Raw genomic sequence first — 19699 nt, 5'->3', positions numbered from 1 at the left:
ACACAGGATCAGCAGGAGAGTCAGGCAACTGGCATTATTTTAACCACTTTACCCCCGCGCGTACGTATTTCTCCGCCCCTTTTTCCATCCTTTAAAAACCAGGGACGGAGAAACACGTACTTTCCGCGTTCCCGACGCTGTCCGCGCTCCCGCTCGTAAACACGCCGCCCGCCGCTAGTAAAACCGCCGCCGCCCGCTCGCCCGGAGATCAATGAACGGGAAAATCCATTCCCGTTCGTTGATCTAAGCCCCACAATGACCCGCTGCTCTCCTATGGGCAGCGCGATCATTGTGAGAAGAAACTCACGTGTCCAGCCTCCTTATTCTTCCTCCAAGCTTCCGGAAGGAGGCTTGGAGGTCGCAATAAAGCAAAAAGTTACTGTGGCCATCTTGTGGCCAAATAGTAAACTACACCCTACACATTTTTCACATACAAATAAATGACTTTTACACAAAAAATTAACTCATTACCTCCCACACTCCCCATTTTTTTTTTTTTTGTAATTAAAAAAAATTTCAAAAATTTACAATTAAAAAAAATACATAATTAGTTACCTTAGGGACTGAACTTTTTAAATATTTAAGTCAAGAAGGTATAACACTGTTACTTTATAAACTATGGGCTTGTAATTAGGGATGGACGCAAAACTGAAAAAAATGCACCTTTATTTCCAAATGAAATATTGGCGCCAAACATTGTGATAGGGACATAATTTAAACGGTTTTATAACCGGGACAAAAGGGCACATAAATTTCATGGGTTTTAATTACAGTAGCATGCATTATTTAAAAACTATAATGGCCGAAAACTGAAAAATAATTTTTTTTTTCCCCACATTTTTCCTATTTTCCCATTAAAACACATTTAGAAAAAAATAATTCTTGGCATAATGTCCCACCTAAAGAAAGCCTAATTGGTGGCGGAAAAAACAAGATATAGTTCATTTCATTGCGATAAGTAATGATAAAGTTATAGACGAATGAATGGAAGGAGCGCTGAAAGGTGAAAATTGCTCTGGTGGTCAGGGGGTAAAACCCCTCAGTGGTGAAGTGGTTAAAATGAAAAATCCATATCCTTCTCAGTTTAGCTTCCCTTTAAGTTTTATTAGCCTACTTCAGCAGGCCTGCAGTCCAGCCTGTCCACAGAAATGTCAGACAGCTAAGGACTTAGTAATTATTTTATTGCACTCATTAGCAAGAATTAAACAATTCCTTTTCATCAAAAGAGGGGAAGGGTAATTAGGACAATTTCTTCAAAGAGCTTATCTAGAAGGCATATGTGAAGATAGCATCTCTAAGAAAGTGGCGGGGGGGGGGGGGGGGACATGACAGCTCCTATAGCTATTACAAGTCAGGAAAAATTCCAGTAAAGAAAGAATGCTTAGTTCCCTTTAAGGTTTAAGAGGCGGGGTAAGGTTAGGCACCACCAGGAGGGCTCTTAGGGTTAGGCACCCCTGGGGGGGGGGGGGGGTTAAGCATTGATAGAGGGAGGGTTCTGTGTGAGAGTAGGGTTAGGTTTAGCTATAGTAAAATATCCGTAAACTTAACCAATATATTGCTATCGGAATCTAGTAGTAGTATATCGCTAATTGTAGTGATATTCTACTAGTGGCAAACCCTGCACCCTTTTTTCCAGGCGCCTTTTTTTCATGTATGTGGTTTCTCCACAGGGATAGCCCATTGCCAGGTAATAGCTAAGCTAGAGATTTAATGATTTAGCTCGGTAGGGTTTATCACTAGCGTTTTGCTCCAGCGATTTTTCTGTATGTGTATTTTTTTGCTGTACGTTTTCACGATTTTTGAACAATTGTAATAAGCGCTTTAACTTTGCAATCGCGATCATTCAAAAATCGTGAAAAAAGTGCTGCACGCTGGGTGTTTGGGTAACCTGCGAAACAGCCTGTTAGGCTATACACTTTGCAACTTTTATCTGTTATGCTGAGGATGAACTAAATGTGATGATCGTTTTGGATTTTGCCTGGTGCCCAGATTCTTTTGCCGGTCCAGGAGCGGTAACCCCGAGCTGAACTCGTCGGTAGCCGCCGGAGATCTATGCAGAGCACAACACGCAGCGGGCATTTTAACTCACCTCCAAGGGGATCCCAACATCAGCCGCCAATCTTCTTTCTCTCCTCCAAGGCTCTGCTTCCCCCTGGTGAGATCGCCATCTGTCGTCGTGAAGACAGCTGGCAATCTCACTATAGGGTTACAGCGCCACCCGGAGGAAAAACTGCAGCGCTGGATCCCGGGGAAGTGAGCGAGTGCTGGGCTGCTGCAGATCTCCCGGGCAGCATGATTCTTTTCCAGGTTTTAGAATCTAAAAGCATGCAAAAAAATTGCACCACTTTTAGACCCTAAAATCCGGAAAGAATCATAAAGCCAAGAGGGTTAATCAAATGATTAACATGTTTCATATTTGATTTTTCAAAAATCCACCCTCTTTATTACTAAATTCTCCTCCATTTACTAGATCACCATTTTTTTTATAATTTCATTAATTAGGTACGGTATGTTTCTGTGTCGGCTGATGCTGTTAAAGCTCATATATTTACTCAGCATTGTTATTTCCATGTGCGAGGGTGTGTGTCATTCTGGCACCGGTTATCTGTCTTCTCTCTGCATCTGTGTAGTCCGTTGTGTCGTGTTTTAGGATACTCTGACTAACCCGTCTCTGCTTAGCCTAATTATTACTAAAATTTGTCATCATATTTAATTGATTTTCTGGGTGACCAGCCTATTTGGAATGCAAGGGTTGTTGCAAGGGCATTTCTCCCCCCAAACCCTTAAATTGTACCCGAGGCGATATGTGACATGAGATAAACGTGTATGCACAGTGCAAAACATATTAATAACCAGGCTGTTTTACTTGCTGGGAACATAGTAAACATCACTGATAAGCAAATTACAGCCATAAAAGTTTTCCTGGCAGAATACAACTTCTGAAGGCAGGGAGAGATAAAATACATGAACTATTGACCTTTTTCGAACTCTGGGACACTTGATAAGCTGCCACTGATTAGAGGCAGTAAAAAAATCAATCTGTAAATGTTTAAATATAAACAAAAACCCTGGGATACTTAAAAAAAGTCCTTTTTAGGAGTATGAGGATATATAGAATTGTTTATTTTATCAGTTTATTTTCACCTCGGGTTCACTTAAATAGGCCCCTTTCTTTCCTTGCCCACTCTCCAGCACCCTCAGTAATCCCCCCCCCCCCCCCGACTATTAATAAGCCCCTCTCTCGCCCCAACCACTCCCCAGTACCATCAATATGCCCCCCTCTCCTCAAACCCTTCCCTAGCCATTGGTCTCTCTCTCCCCCTCCCTCCCAACAGACCCTCAATATACCCCTCTCTCCTTCCACCCTCCTGCATCACCTTCATTTGCTCTTTCTCACTTCCCACCGCTGTTCAGCACTGAATAAGCGGACAGGGTCAGGAGGAGTTCACTGGCTACCTCCTTCCAAACCCAGTGAACTCCTCCTGACCCTGTCCTCTTGTTCAGTGCTGAACCACGGCAGTCTGGAGTATTTGGGTTTTTCAAATCAGCTATGCTGAATTCTAAAACACTAACACTAATGGCGGCCTCCCTATTCCTCTTATTTCAGGTTCCTTTTCATGCAAATCGGATGCAGATTGCACTTGGGCCAATCAGATGGGCTTCCTGACAATTCTGATTGGTTCATAATTTACATCAAATTTGCACGTAAGTCAGAATTATTACCATTTCATTAACCCTTTCGTATCTTGAGTCTTTCGGAAAAAAAGGCAAATGCAAAATCTGTCGTAGAAAATCGCCATCCGCAGAAATCTCCCAGCATGCTGGTGGTTGTATGGGGCTCCCGTCAGGCATTTTCTGGGGTACTTCCTGCGAATCACCGAGACGATCTCACAGCCCACGATGTGAAATCATCCCATCTTTATATTGTGCAGATGAGCGTTTTGTTGTCACCGTTTACCATCTTCCGCTATTCTCGCAGACGCCGTTCTATTTTACATTATGTATGAGGCGTAGAATTAAGGGGAAGAAAAAAAAGAAAAAGAGAGAGAGTAGGAAATAAAAACCCTCAGCTGTCGAGCCGGGAAAGAGGAACATGATTTGCTTTGAATTGCTTTAATTTTTTTGAATACGCTGAATTATTTGGTGAGCAGGTGGTCTGATTAAGTCGGCTACTGTTCAGGAAAACCGGCGAGATAAAGAGACGCTAATCTCCATGGAGGTAGGTGACGGCACAGCTGCTGCCGTTCCTGGGGGTGGGAGGTGTCCTGAGGAATGCGAGGAAGTTGAGCGCCGCTTTCTGCACACGAGGGGGGTCACGCTGGTAACACAACGTTTGTGCAGACGGCAGGGGAGCAACAACTCTCAGAGACAGAGTTATTTCTAAACATCACTAAAACACGTCAAATCAACATCTTACTAGAGGGTTGTCTTGGTTGCTTCTACGCTTGTAACGGATGATCCCATGCGGCAAATCACCTGACATAACGTTTGGCGTCTCTAAATCTGACCACGCATGGTACGATCCAAATGGTTCAACAAATCCATCCAATCCTAGGGAGAGAAAAATTTTAGGTTTACACATTTGCTTTCTTTACTGATTTTCCTGCGTTAAAGTGCACCCAAGGTGACATGTAACATGATGAGATAAAGAGGAGTAGGTACAGTGCCAAGCATATCAATAACCAGGCTGTTTTACTTGCTTTATTTTGCTACCTGAAAGTGTTAATTTCTAGGTTTGGAAGTGACAACTTCTGTCTTGTCGGTACCTTGTGGGGATATAGTAAACATCACTGATAAACAAATTACAGCCATAAAGTTTTCCTGGCAGAATACAACTTCTGTGGGCATGGAGAGAAAAAAAAACATGAACTATTTACCTTTTTGCTAACTCTGGTACACTTATTAGGCTGCCACTGAGCAGAGGCAACAAAACATTCAATCGAGTTTGTAAATGTGTAAATATAAAATAAAACCATGGGATAGCTAAAAAAAAAAAAGTCATTTTTAGGAGTAGGAGGATAAATACAATGACTGTATCACATCAGTTTATTTTCACCTCGGGTTTACTTCTAGGAGGAACTGTGGTGAAAATACTAATGAATACACTATTTATTGATAATTGATTTAGTCAGTGTTGGCCCATTGTAAAATCTTTCCTCTCCCGGATTTACATTCTAGAATTTGTCACTGGAGGTGACATCTTTAGTTCTGCCAGGTGATCTCTGTGAATGGTTTACAGAGAGTTCTATGTCCAGAGGGGAGATACCACTTGAGGGCTAGATCACACTGGGCGCTTTGGTAGCGTTTTGTTGATCACCGGTGATCAGCAAAAAGCTGTTTCTTCACTGTTCAGGAAAGCGATTTAGGAGTGATTGCGTTTTGTGATTCTATAACATTGAAATGCAATCGCTCCAAAAATGCTGCATGCACCATCCGCAAATCACTGGCGATCGCTACAGTGTGAACACTACCATTGACTTGCATTAGCAGCAGCATTTTGCTGATCGCCAGTGATCAGCAAATCGCTGAAAATTCGCCCAGTGTGAACTAGCCCTGACTGGCAGTCGGAAACAACAGTTATTTCCCACAATGCAACAAGTTTGGGATGAAGTTAAATCCTGGGTTACAGTTCCTCTTTAAATCAGTTCTTTTCTAAATACCTTCCATTTTAAGAGGGCAAAATTGTTCTTGTTTTCTAACTGTTGTTGGCGTCATTAACCTATTAGCTTATTGTATTAAAAGAGTGAAAGATGGCGCCGGACTCGGACGCCACGGCCACAGGGCTCCGGTCTTTTTTCTTATTTCTTCCTTAATTCACCGTTACTGCACCTCCTGATCTCCCCTATCTATCTGGGGAGCGGGCGGGCATCGCAGACTGCCAAGCTGAGCGAGGAGGCAGAGGTTTCGGGCCCCGGTAGGGGCTATCGCAGCCGGAGGGGCAGGAAGAGCACATGCGGCCGAGCATTGCTCACTGTTTGTGCTGCCTCCGTAGCTGCGCTGGAGTGATGCACCGGCGGCGCAGTGTCCTGCCGCTGATGAGGACTTATCGGGCCTGCCTCACCATCTCCCCATCCCCGGACCAGACATCCGCCTCAGTCCATCGCTTCACCGGCCCTCCCACGTGGTCCGCCAGGCTGCGCCTGTTGCCAGGGTGCCCAGGACGCCAGAGCGGAGCACGTGGCCTGATCTCCGTCGCAGAAACGGAGCTGTACCATCGCTGATGCCGCCGCCTGCAGCGCTTCCACAGCTGCCACAGAAGAGGAATACCACCGCTCTTCCGGATGGTGCTTCGGCTGCCTGCTGCACCCTGCTTTGCCATCAGCCTGACCGCAGCAGCTGGGCTTCACCATCGGCTGGCCACCTCCGATCTCCACCACCGGCCTCCAGCCTGCTCGGCCACCCACGTGGAGCTCCTCTTCTCCAGGCCCTTCAGGCTGCCAGTGTGCCTCGCAGCATGCCTCCATCTGAAGCACCCCAGGCCGGCATCGCCCCCAGGGCCCCCTGAAACACCTCAGGCTGGAATCACCAGACCCCCCTGGTCACACCTGGGGTGATGGAGATGGTGCTGCTCCCCTCACAGTGGAGCTGGCTGCCGCCCAGCTTCTGGGCATCTGTGTCCTGCCACCACCAAAGGTAGACCTCCCTGGCCTGTCCACCACTGCTGCCCAGCCGGGGGGCCCCCGGGCCCCACATCCACCACCCAGGGGTGCCCCCGGGTGCACCCTGGCCCCACAGGGCCCCCACTGTATCTGCGCCCTCATTGCCCAGCCGGGCTGACTCAAAATTGGGACCGCTGCTCCTCGGGCAACCTGGTCCGAGTGAACTCTGCTGTCCGCCTCCATCATGATGCCCCTCAGCTTTCTCAGCTTTCTCTCTACTTTCGTGGACAAATCGGAGCACCTGTCTTGTTGGGAGCGTGTCGCTGTGTAGCGTCCAGTGCCGAAAATGGCAGCGCTCATATCAGCTCTCAGGCTGCTCCTCCAGTCCCACTCTTTTCTGTTCCTGCTATCAATGTATGCTTTGCTATGTTTGTATTACGTTAACTCTATGTGTATGCTGTAATGCTCTGCACTGCTTTTTATTTTTGCTTTTATTGTTTATACGTATGACCCATGCTTGACTGCATGTGATGCTGCACTCTGCTTAATTGTCCTATGTATGCTTGTCCCATGTCTATGTATGTGCCATGCTTAACTGTATGCTACTTCTTGTCTCTTCACCAACGACCCTGTATGTGCCAAAACTAATTCCGGGTACAATCCACCGTTGTACTTGGCGATAATAAATTCTGATTCTGATTCTGATTACAGTACAATTAATTTAAGGATTACTCAATAGCTCGGAATGACCAAGAAAAAACAATTATTAAAAAGCAATTCTAAAATGTAATTTTGCCTTCCTAAAACAAAAGGTATGTGTGATAATTCAGCTTTAAAGAGAGTCTGAAGCGAGAATAAATCTCGCTTCAGACCTCATAGTTAGCAGGGGCATGTGTGCCCCTGCTAAAACGCCGCTATCCCGCGGCTTAACGGGGGTCCCTTCACCCCCAAATCCCCTCCGTAAAGCGGGGGAACGCTTCCGCATTGGGGCAGGGCTAACCGCCTCAGCCCTGCCCCACGCGCGTCTGTCAGCCGCGCATCTCCGCCTCTCCCCCGCCCCTCTCAGTCTTCCTTCACTGAGAGGGGCGGGGGAGAGGCGGCAATGCGCGTCTGATAGACGCGACTGGAGGCAGGGCTGCAGCCGTTAGCCCTGCCTCCAGGTTAGGGAAGATTTACGACCAAGACTACGACCAAGTCTTGGAGGGGTGGGTTTAGGGGTGAAGGGACCCCCGTTTAGCGGCGCGATAGCGGCGGTTTAGCAGGGGCACACATGCCCCTGCTAAGTATGAGCTCTGAAGCGAGATTTATTCTCGCTTCAGAGTCTCTTTAAAGTGAACGAGAGACGAAGCACCCTCATGTATTTTACCATATATATCAGTGGGAACATTAGAGAAAACCCCTACCTTGCTCTCTGTTTTATTCTTCACTGCTCGGCCTGCTTCTTATCAGCCCTGATAACATCCCAGACTGAGCATTCAGTCTGGCTTTGCTCAGGAATCATTATAGCTGAGTCATTATAGCAGAGCCAGAAGGGGAGCAGGCTTGGGCTTGAAAAGATGAAAAGACTCGGCTATAATGATTCCTGAGCAAAGCCAGACTGAATGCTCAGTCGGGGATTTTATCAGGGCTGATTAGAACCAGCTGAGCAGTGAAGAATGTAACAGAGAGCAGGGTAGGTGTTTTCTCTTATGTTCCCACTGATATATATGATAAAATACATGAGGGTGCTTCGTCTCTGGTTCATTTTAAGTGAGCAACTGTGGTTTCCCATAATGCATCATTACTGAATGTACACAAGGCCAAGGCATCAAAGAAGTGGCTCAAAGATCCTGGAGTGGCCCAGCCAGCCTCCAGACCTTAATCCAATTGAAAATATATAGAGAGAGCTGAAGGTTCTATTTGCCAGACATCGGCCTCAAAACCTTACCAACTTAAAGTGGATCTGCAAAGAGGAGTGGGCCAAAATCCCTCCTCAGATGTGTGCAAGCCCGGTGGCCAACTATGCGAGTACCAACAAGGGTTTTGCCAAAAAGAATTAAGTCATCTTTTCATAAGGGATTAAATACTTATTTCACTAATTACAATGCACATCAAGTTCTAACTTTGGGCCCCTGGGTTTTAAGGAATTCTTTTGTTATCCTGTCTCTATTCTGTCTAGCTACAGTAAACCTACTATTTGAATTATAGTCTAGTCATCTCTTGGTCAGAGGGCAAATGAACAAAATCTGCAGGGGATCAAATACTTCTTTCCCTCACTGTTAAGCTACAACAGACTAAAACAGCAAGTAGGATTATATGACTGTAAAACTAACAAGCAATGGGCGTGCTATGAAACCAGCAGTTCAGAATGTATGCCTTAAAGGATACCTGAGGTGACGTGACATGATGAGATAGACATGTATATGTACAGTGCCTAGTACACAAATAACTAGGCTGTGTTCCTTTTTTCTTTTTCTGCCTGAAAGAGTTAAATATCAGGTACGTTAGTGGCTGACTCAGTCCTGACTCAGACAGGAAGTGACTACAGTGTGACCCTCACTGATAAGAAATTCCAACTATAAAACACTTTCCTAGCAGAAAATGGCTTCTGAGAGCAGGAAAGAGATAAAAAGGGACAATAGTTCATAGATTTTAGCTCTGGCATACTTCAATGAATGTGTCACTGTGGAATATCTTAAAAAGTTATTTTTAGGAGAAGGAAGATAGATACAAAAGTTTATTTCATTAATTTATTTTCGCCTCGGGTGTCCTTTAATCACTAGGGCAGAAAATAATAATTCAGATATTCCACCTGCTGTCTTGATATGGTTGTTGCTTCTCGTTCACATGAAAATTAGACTTGTGACTACCTTCTGTTTTTGAAGAAAAACCACACTGCGGAATATTTCATATGGGCTCTTATTAAATTCACAGTTTTCTCACAACTAACATTTTCACACTTTATCAATTAAATGCTTTTCAAGCCACGAGCAAACAAGAAAATATTCGGAATGATTGTGACAGTATTATTTCACCTACTTTTTGGTACTTTTTTAGTTGCATAGTGCTGAAAAGTTATTGAAAATTATCTCTGGATAAAACTTAGGACATAAAGTGAATTAAATAAGGACCACTGTATGGTTTGCTCTTGGAAAGACTGATAAAAAATCCAGAGGGTTATTATCCAACAGTTGTGGATCTGCATTTGTCGGTTAGGAAATTATTTCAATTCAGGGAAGATCAAAATCTATTGCGGAGGTTGAGACAGGATACTTCCACCTAAATAATCATTCGAAACTATAAACATGTTTAATGATTGATTGTGTGAATGATGATTTGTCTGACCAGCTCTAGGACACCCTTTTCTCCAGCGGCGGACAAGCGGGTATCTTGCCCCAGGCGCAGTTTGTTGAATTCTTAAAAAGAATGGCAGTTTAGGCGCCAAAACCTGACCTTGCCCCAGGCGCAACTTGGTCTTGATCCGTCCCTGTCTCCAGCCAATAGGAGCATCATCTCCAGGAATCCCATCCACTTTGTCCCAAATATTATTTATTCATTATGTTATGGAGGTGGAACAATGAAAGATGCTGGGTAGAGCAGGTAATGTGGGGAGAGCAGAGTGCAGATATCTCACCACCAGAGATATAAGAAATTAGCCAGGGGGAGGGGAATGCGCTAACAATGGGTGTGGCAGGTGAGCAGAATTGGTAACACATGAATTCAGGGGTCTCATCACTGCAGCCCCCAAGAGTTAAAAAAAAGAAACCAGCAGGTAGAGCATTTCATAATGATGGGCAGCAGACCTGGATTTACATCACAGGAACGTATAGGTACAGATGTCCTGGCACCTTAGACTCTACCCTCCATCCACCTACAAACCACCACTAAACTGCACCGCAAGAGCACTGGCTGGCCCAGCTGTCACTTCTCCCTTACTTTCATTGCCCGTCATAGGTAGCTACAGGTGCCGCTTAGTATTAGGTAGCTAGAAGTACCCTCAATACTAAGTAGCTGGAGGTATTCCCAAGTATTAGGTAGCTAGAGGAACCTCAGTATTAAGTAGCGAGAGGTGCCTTTACTAAAGGGAGATCTGGTGAGTGGAATGCCGAGAGCAGGGTGAGTAACCTCTCATTTACACTTATCAGAACTCTGCATAGGGAAGAAGGGAGGGAGGAACTTGGGGAGGGGAGTGAGACGCCTTTCCAGTATCAGGCGCCTGTAGGCACGTGCCTACAGTGCCTTATGGTAAATCTGGCCCCGATTGGCAGTAAGGTGGGCAAAGAATCTATCAGGGGGTGGGAATACCCTACAGGTAGCTTTACAGGTATGCAGAGCGAAGACCTCACGTGCACAGACATCCTACCACTGATCTCTACAAGAGGGGTATCTGTTGCCTGACCTCACACAGCACAGTAAATTCCAATAGATTTCAGCATGAAATACTGTATATTGGAAATAGTCCTTCCACCTCTCCACAAATGTATTATGTGCCCATCTTCCCCTGCAGTGTTCACCTTTCTGCTGGCGTGAACTCTGATCTTCTCCAGCGTCATAGCAAGAGCCTGTACCACGTGACATCAGGCACATCTAGTGACATTGCTACATTGCGCTGATGCCACATGGTACAGGTGCTCACAGTAAAGCTGGACCCTGGCGGAGGCCAGGATTCACGCCAGCATGAAACATGGGCCATCAACACTAAACACAGACATGGAGGGATACCGGCCAGGGATCCATCGGTTATCGAGATATTGATAGCCATTACCACTGCACACCTGATCAAGCCCTTGCGATCGAGATTTTCCAGCATTCCTGGTCCATCCTTTTGACCGATTGCAGCTGGAAATTGATCGCAAAATCGAATGGGGAGCCATGTTGCGGTACTGATTCTCATTCGATCCAATAAAATGATAGGATCCAAAGGTCAATCAGCCTGCAAAATCAAACAATATGTAGGCACTTTTAGGTGATTAAGGTTTCTAATGTGCACCCAAAAAGATTTGGAAATTTTAGGTGGAATGAGCACCAAAGGAACAACATTAGAAAACTCAGGTTTTTGACTGAGATATTGGGGATGAGAGATGGTGCAGGTTTTCTATGTAGTCCTCTGCAGGGAGCCTGGTGCACCGTTGGCTAAACAATGACCATCATCCAAAAGACGGACTTCTCTCTCTCTTCAGCTCGGCGATTAAGTTCTCCAAAAATGGAAAAGGCAGCAGGATTTCTTCGTTTCAGCGTACTGGGAGGGGCTTTCTGTTTTGATATCCGCCGATCAGAGCCTCGGAATTATTTACTAAGATAATAACAGACTGCATTGTTGCAGCTGAATTATAGTGATTAAACTATCTTCAGGGATTTTGTAATAGATGACAAGCCTGCCCAGACCGTCTGCCAGGCGCAGCGAGTGACGATAATCAGCCACGCGTGCCATTAGCATTATTTGACCAGCAAAAGAGATCGCGCAGATAAAGCTGGGTGTTTTGGCGTCCATGCTGGAAATCTGATTTTTCTTACCGGTTGATGAGTGACTGGGGAATAATGCCATTCTCTTCGCTCCTGTCAGACTGACAGACGGGCACAAGAATGGGAGTAAGGCGGGCACCTCGACCTCCATTTTCAAACCAAATAAAGAGAGGCCAACGTATTATCGTAACGGGAAGGCGGGGCCGTCCAGGAGAAATTCATGACAGCCAGACAAACAAAACTGGGTAACTTCATGGTAGACGGAGCTTTCATCCGTGATAGACGCCTTCCGACGGCAAAGTGACAGCTGAGAAGGGGGGGGGGGGCTGGGAAGAAGAGACATTGAAAATGTGAACGTGGCACCTACGCAAATCAAATAACAAAACCAATCAGTCTGTAAAGTCAACTGTTGTAGTCCAGTCTATGGTTTTATATGTTGTTAAAGATTATCCAATAGTGGAAGATTGGCATCCCATCCAAGCGAGAGACGTTCCTGTGTAGTCCTTCCTGTTCTGGAAATTACCTGAGCATTTTCTGTGCCTGGAATTTGGCAAAAGCCATGCCGACCCTGTAGAGTGTTCATCTGAACACCCATGTTTGATGCGCAGTAATGTAATTTTAGGCTCTCTAGCGCTCACTTCCTGTGACCGAAATATGTATTGCAAGGTAGTGTATTGAAAAAATATGCTTTCGCACATGTGCAAATGCAAAACAGTTTAAAATATCAGCGGTGCCATTGACTTACATGACTACCGGACAACGCATGTCACCTCAGATGTTGACCCATAACACACTGATGCTTTTGGGTCAGATCGCATACTTCTGCCACATCACATCGCACTGCATCAATATGAAATGACCCATACACTTTCTTTGCTTTAGCATTAGGCCCCCTTTACACTTAAAAAGGAACTTCAGCCTAAACAAACATACTGTCATTAAGTTACATTAGTTATGTTAATTAAAATAGATAAGTAATCTACCCACCCTGTTTTAAAAGAACAGGCAAATGTTCGTGATTTCATGGGGGCAGCCATCTTTTTGGTTGAAAGGAGGTGACAGGGAGCATAAGACACAGTTTCAACTGTCCTGTTTCCTGATCACCCCTCCCAGTTGCGCGCGCTAGGCTTAAAATCTCAAATTCAAAATGAAAAAAAAAATTGTACCAAAACAGCAAAACGAGAACAACATCAGAAATCCCATCATGCTTTCCACAGCATCGGGAAAAATGCCCGGGCAGTTTTCTTCTGTGCAGCTAAAAATGAGGATTGGGTAAGAAAAAACAAAGTTCTGATGCTGTGAAACTGTTAAAGAAACACCAAGCCTTTTCAGTGCTGATGAGTAGATTTTTTTAGTCTGGAGGTTCACTTTAATCAGTTGCTCTCAGTTATAACTGAAAGAAAACTGATTTTCAAAGTAATGACCATGTTTTCCTATGGCACAGGTCCTTCTATATTTGTTTTAATTGAAATCTTTTTGACAATGCACTTCTATTTAAAAAATGTGTACCAACATGCACCAACGCACGCTAATGCATACCAACGCATTAAGTGTAAAAGGGCCCTTACCCTGCAGTAAAAAAAATAGGGTAATGCAATTAAAACATCCTAGTGTGAAAGGGGCCTCAGGAGATTTGTTTTGCTTCTTGGCCCTATTTTATACTGTGTGCCCACCTGGAAACAAAAACAGGAACTAACTCCAATCATAAGAAAAAAAACAGACAAACCAAAAAGTAAAAAATTGCATCACAAAACATAAAAAATTGCATAAAAAAAACAGACAAGCAAACAATAAAAAAAAAAAATTCACGCTGAAATATTTGAAGGTTTATGAGACAATGAGAAGTGATCTTTTATGACTCATGCTGGGAATACACGCTTCGTTTTTGCCTTCGTTTCGATTGTGCCTTTTGTCCTTTTCGTTCCCGAAATAATCGAACGTACGGTTAATATCACCACCCACGGTTTCGTTTTTTTTTTCCGATTCTGATGGTTTCGTTTTTCCAATAATCGAAGGCTGCAAAGAAACGAAACGAAAATCCCTTTTTACAGGGACGGACTAACATAAACGAACATATAATCGATCTGAACAGCCATCAAGCCTACCAATGGCTCGATTAGATGGATAAAGAGAGATAATATCAAACATGTTCGATCACTAGTCGTTCGTTTTTGGGGTCTATTAATCGAAACTATAATGAGATTATGACTATTTTCACATACGTTTTCAACACTCGATTCGTTTACTGAACGAATCGAAGGCTAAAACGAAGGCAAAAACGAAACGTGTATTCCCAGCATCAGAGATGATCTATGGCGAGGTGCAGCCAGAGAAGTGTGCAGATGGGGGAGGCTCTGCCGCTGCACATCTCTACCACGCGGGATTGTCACCTCTTTGTAAAAATAGAATAGGTGACACTGCTGTCACTCCCATCTGAACAATCTGCTACAATGATTCCGCGCAGCGAGATTTTATAGAGGAGATAATGGACCCCCTACTGTACGTTTTGTGGATATTAGACTTCTGTCAGTATCAGACTATAGGCCATGATGGGTTATGTCACTAGTAAAGGAAGTCTATTGGAGGTGGATCTTCTGTCGGTGGAGGATTTTTCCCTTCCATATTGCAGTTGTGACATGTTTTGGAGAGATCCCGGATTGCAGCTTTGAATGAGAACGCATGGAGCTGTGCGCACGTGAAATCATGGCGGCAGTGGTCAGCATATCCTGTTCTGACGCGTTTCAGCGGGTTTTTTTCTGTATTGCTGTAACTGAGGTCCCTCTGTAAAGCTATAGCCACCATACCACAAATTCAACATGAACTCATCACGAATGTATGGTATATGTATCATACATGTTGGTAGTAACAATTCTATTAGCTGCAGTATAGTAAAGCAACCACAAAATGTCACTGTAAAATGCTGCAATGATCTATATGGTATTGTTATTTCCTGTAGCAACTCTGTGTTCCTCTCTGTTCTAAATAAGCTACATTTCCTGATAGCGGAATATGATTAATCTCTGCACGTTTTTCTTCAGTAAAGAGTACTGACTTGTTATACTGGGTGCCTATCTGCCTGTACAGAACACTCTGCTTCATCAATGCAATGGCCTCAATTCTGGTAGGGTTATCAAACAAATTACCTCATGTGAGGTAATTTACCTCATGAGGTAATGACATTTAGCATATTTTGTTAGGTTTTAATCATGTTTTACCTCATGGAGGTAAATTATGAGGTAATTCATGAGGCAATTTAACGAAAATAGCTATTCTCATGGAAATTAGGGGGCATGTTAGCACATAATTTACCGATCAGTTTAAGACTTGCCTGTAGTTGGCTGATGGTGTAATGGTTAAGGGCTCTGCCTCTGACACAGGAGACCAGGGTTTGAATCTCGGCTCTGCCTGTTCAGTAAGCCAGCACTAATTCAGTAGGAGACCTTTGGCAAGTCTCCCTTACACTGCTACTGCCAATAGAGCGCGCCCTAGTGGCTGCTGCTCTGCTCTGGCGCTTTGAGTCCGCAAGGAGAAAAGGGCAATATAAATGTTATTTGTCTTGTCTTTGTCTACCTGGAGGTAAAGTCAATTTGTGAGCATTTTGCAGTTTTTAGTGGAGTTCCTTTTGCTGTTTTAGTGTCGTTCCTATTCAGGCCGTGTAAGAGAAAAGGCTAGTAGAAGTAAAACTCCAAATATTTATTGAATTTTTTTCTTTAAGGGATGCCTTATACTTTTCATAGGTTGCTACATAATCAAATGCCCCCCCTCTAAAAAAAAATGGAAGACAGACTACTTTTATATATTTACTGCATGCTTACCATTGAAATACCTAATGTTTTACCTCATTTTATGCATTTAGCTCATCTTTTACCTCATGTTCGGAGATGGAGAAAAATCTTTCAGAATTGCTAAAAAAAATAAAAATAAATAAATAAAAAATATGGGAGTTAATAAGGAACAGTCTTACCTCAATATGGAGCTTAAATGGACCCAGAGCAGAGGTAAAAACACAAATATGGACTTATCGGGGCTTCCTCCACCCCCCTGTAGCCTGGAAGGTCCTTCAGTGTCCTCTGGGTCCACCCCGTGGTCCCACTGGCAGCTCTGTAATCTTGTAGACTTTGGCCTGTCCAGGCACCCGGCGTGTCGTCGTCGCACCCATCGCCAAAAGGGTCCTGAGCATGCGCGGCTTTCAAGTACTGCGCATGTGCAGGACCTGTACAGTCACGAGTGTGACCACAAAAGTCACCAGGTTTACGCAGCCGCCATCGGGACCACGGAGGGGACCCAGAGGACACCAAAGGAGCTCACGGGCTAAGGGGGCTGGAGGAAGCCCCAGGTAAGTCCAGACTTGCTTTTTTTTTTTTTTTTTTGTACCTCTGCTCAGGATACCTTTTACCACTTAAGTACCAGCGGTCTCTACCCCCTTAAGGACCACAGACCACTGGTACAAGAATGAAGCAATCCCAACGAATCACTGCGCATACCCGCTGCAACTGCTGTCATCGCCGCACGCCGGGATCCTCAGGACATAGACTCTGCTGTCTCTATGACGGCAGAGTCATGTGAGCTGGTCAGGAGCCGCTTTCATTGGCTTCTGACTGTGTCTATCAATGTAAGCCAATGGGAGCGGCTTATATTGATAGACAAGGCCAGGAGCCAATGAAATCGGCTCCTGACCGGCTCACATGGCTCTGCCGTCAGAGACAGGCAGAGCCTGTGAGCTGCGGCAAGAACCGTCAGGTTTGAGCGGCAAGATCGGCGGGGATAGATGGAAACAGTGAATGCGCGCTGCGGACGGTGATTGAAATCTATGCCCTGCCAGCCAGGAGCCCACCAAAACAGGGTGTAGATTTCAATCACCGCGGTCTGAAAGTAGTTAAAGAATATTTTATTGGACACCAAAAACAACGCATTTCTCGGGGTTTCACCCACTTCTTCAAGTTAATTGCACTGTCATTACCTGAAGAGGTGGGTAAAACCCAAGAAACGCATCATTTTTGGTATCCAGTAAATTATTATTTAATCTCCTTATCGAGTTAAGACTGTTCCTTATTAACTCCTGAATTGGTGGTTCGCACTCACACTGGTTCACCTCCTCCCACCCTGTAAAGTAATATTGGGCGGTAGTAATTCCACTAGTAAAGTATCCCAGCAATCCTCACATAACTAGTGTGCAGGGCCGGGCCGAGGCATAGGCTGGAGAGGCTCCAGCCTCAGGGCGCAGTGTAGGAGGGGGCGCAGAATTCATTCAGCTGTCATTCCTAATTGTGTTTGAAGCAGAAAGAAATAAGAAAAGGGGATACATGGCAGTGATTGCAAGCCAGATAACTAGATATTAAGGTGTTGGGGAGGTTGTGGGCCCTGTGGCGCCTCTTAGTCTAATAGCAATCAGTGTTTGATGGCTCGGGTGGCAGGGATGGAGGGGCGCACTTTGGTGTCTCAGCCTTGGGTGCTGGAGGACCTTGTCCCGGCTCTGCTAGTGTGTGCTTATATAACTGGATCTTTTCATACTACACATTACATCATCAGATGACTTGAGTAGGAGGCTAGTGATGTAGTTGTTTTTCAATGATTTCAATTGCTTGTCTCACTAGTTTAACTCTTTATGTAATTAAAATAAATTAGTAAAATAAAAAGTGTTATTTTTACAACGCCATGAATATGATCTTTCCTTACCAAGTTTTGTGTAGGAGGCATAACGCTAAAAAACCAGATGGCCAGAATCGTCTTTCCTGGCCATTTCCTCATTAAATATACCACCGTCCCCCCAAAAAATATATAAAACTAACAGGGCTGGATTCCTGCATAGGCCTAGGGCAGCACTGCCTAAGGCAGCTGATGCGAACACAAGGAATCCAGCGCAGGAGATTTGGGTGCAGCCGGCGCCACCATAGACTGTAATAGGAATTACAGCTATAGAGCGCTCAGTGAGTAACTTCGGCGCTGTCAGAAGACTGACCTGAAGTTACTTTTAAAACACTGTAATTCGTCCGCCAGCAATAGCTGGAAGCCGAATTAAATCATTCCCTAGCATTGACCTGGAGGTGGAATAATAATTAATGCCGTCAGGACTCGTGCAGCAAAAAAAAAAAAAAAAGTAGCTACCACCAGGGAAGTAACTACAAATCATGGGACTCCCCAGCAAAACTTTGATGTTCGCACCCCTTCCCTTGCCTACTCCTGGTGACCCTCAGGCTCGGGGCCCATCTTGCAAGGGTCATAAAACAAGTGTGGGCATTGTAATCTTCACACCCATAACAAGTGTAGCTGCAAACACACCTGACCTGACGGATGGACCCCCTTATCGGAGGGAGTGTAGTAGTTATTGGGGCCCCCTTAGAGCTATGTGTCCCCCTGCAACACATGCAAGGGCTGCTCCCAAGTAGTTATGCCCCTGGGTACCATGTAAAGGAATTGTACATGAAAGAGAAGGGCTACTGTATGATGACGTAATACAGTCATGGCCTAAATTGTTGGCACCCCAGAAACTTTTCCAGAAAATCAACAATTCCTCACAGAAAAGTATTGCAGTAACATATTTTTTGCTATACACAGGTTTATTCCCTTTGTGTGAATTGGAAGAAAAGCAAATAGGACATGTCACACAAAAATGGGATGGACAAAATTATTGGCATCCTTAAAGGAAACCAGAGACGCTATAAAATAAAAAATTTTTATACATACCTGGGGCTTCCTCCAGCCCCATGCGCACGGATCACTCCCACGCCGCCGTCCTCAGTCTTCTCCAGCTCCGTTACCGGGTCCAGTAAGTTCTGCCAGTCTGCGCAAGAGAAGTGCGCTCTTTACCTATCTCTCCCTCTGCCACCAGATTCTCTTGCGCAGACATGGCCACGACTGGCCGAAGTTACAGAACCACGGCGACTGAGGACCGGCGACTGAGGATGACGGCATGGGAGCGATCCATGCACATGGGGCTGGAGCGTGCCCCAGGTATGTATATAATGTTATGGTGGCTCTGGTACCCTTTAACATAATATTTGGTTGCACACCCTTTGGAAAAATAACTGAAATCAGTCGCTTCCTATAACCATCAATAAGCTTCTTACATCTCTCACCCAGAATTTTTGGACCACTCTTCCTTTGCAAACTGCTCAAGGTCTCTCTTATTGCAAGGGCACCTTTTCCCAACAGCTATTTTACGATCTCCATACAGAAGTTCAATGGGATTTAGATTTGGACTCATTGCTAGCCACTTCAGAACTCTCCAACTCACTTTTATGCTCAATAATAATCTGCTGCCTTTCTATACAGTCCACCATCCCCGTTGAAAAATGAATCTAATAAGAAATGTAGCAGATCGGGTAGACACTACCGACAGCTCATGCTTACCCAGAACCAACTGGAATGTATAAAGGGCTAAGAGACCAAAAACACCTTCTTACTGAAAACCAATGCTAAATATTATTTTGCCTTCTTAAAACAAATAGTATTTGTGGTATTTCAGCTCTAAAAGAACAACTGTGGTTTCCCATGATGCATCACTCTCAAATATGCAAATCATCTCTTTCTGCCCCTGAAAGCCAGGCTCACACCCAGAACTGCTGGTGTATATTGAACCATTGGCTTCTACATTTTACAGAGCCACATCAACCCAACCTGCAGACAGCCTGTTTCAGTCTCTCTGGTCCTGTCTATAT

The sequence above is a fragment of the Hyperolius riggenbachi genome, chromosome 3 (genome assembly GCF_040937935.1).
Source record: "Hyperolius riggenbachi isolate aHypRig1 chromosome 3, aHypRig1.pri, whole genome shotgun sequence".
NCBI classification, from domain to species: domain Eukaryota; kingdom Metazoa; phylum Chordata; class Amphibia; order Anura; family Hyperoliidae; genus Hyperolius; species Hyperolius riggenbachi.
Note: the sequence above shows the minus strand (reverse complement) of the source record.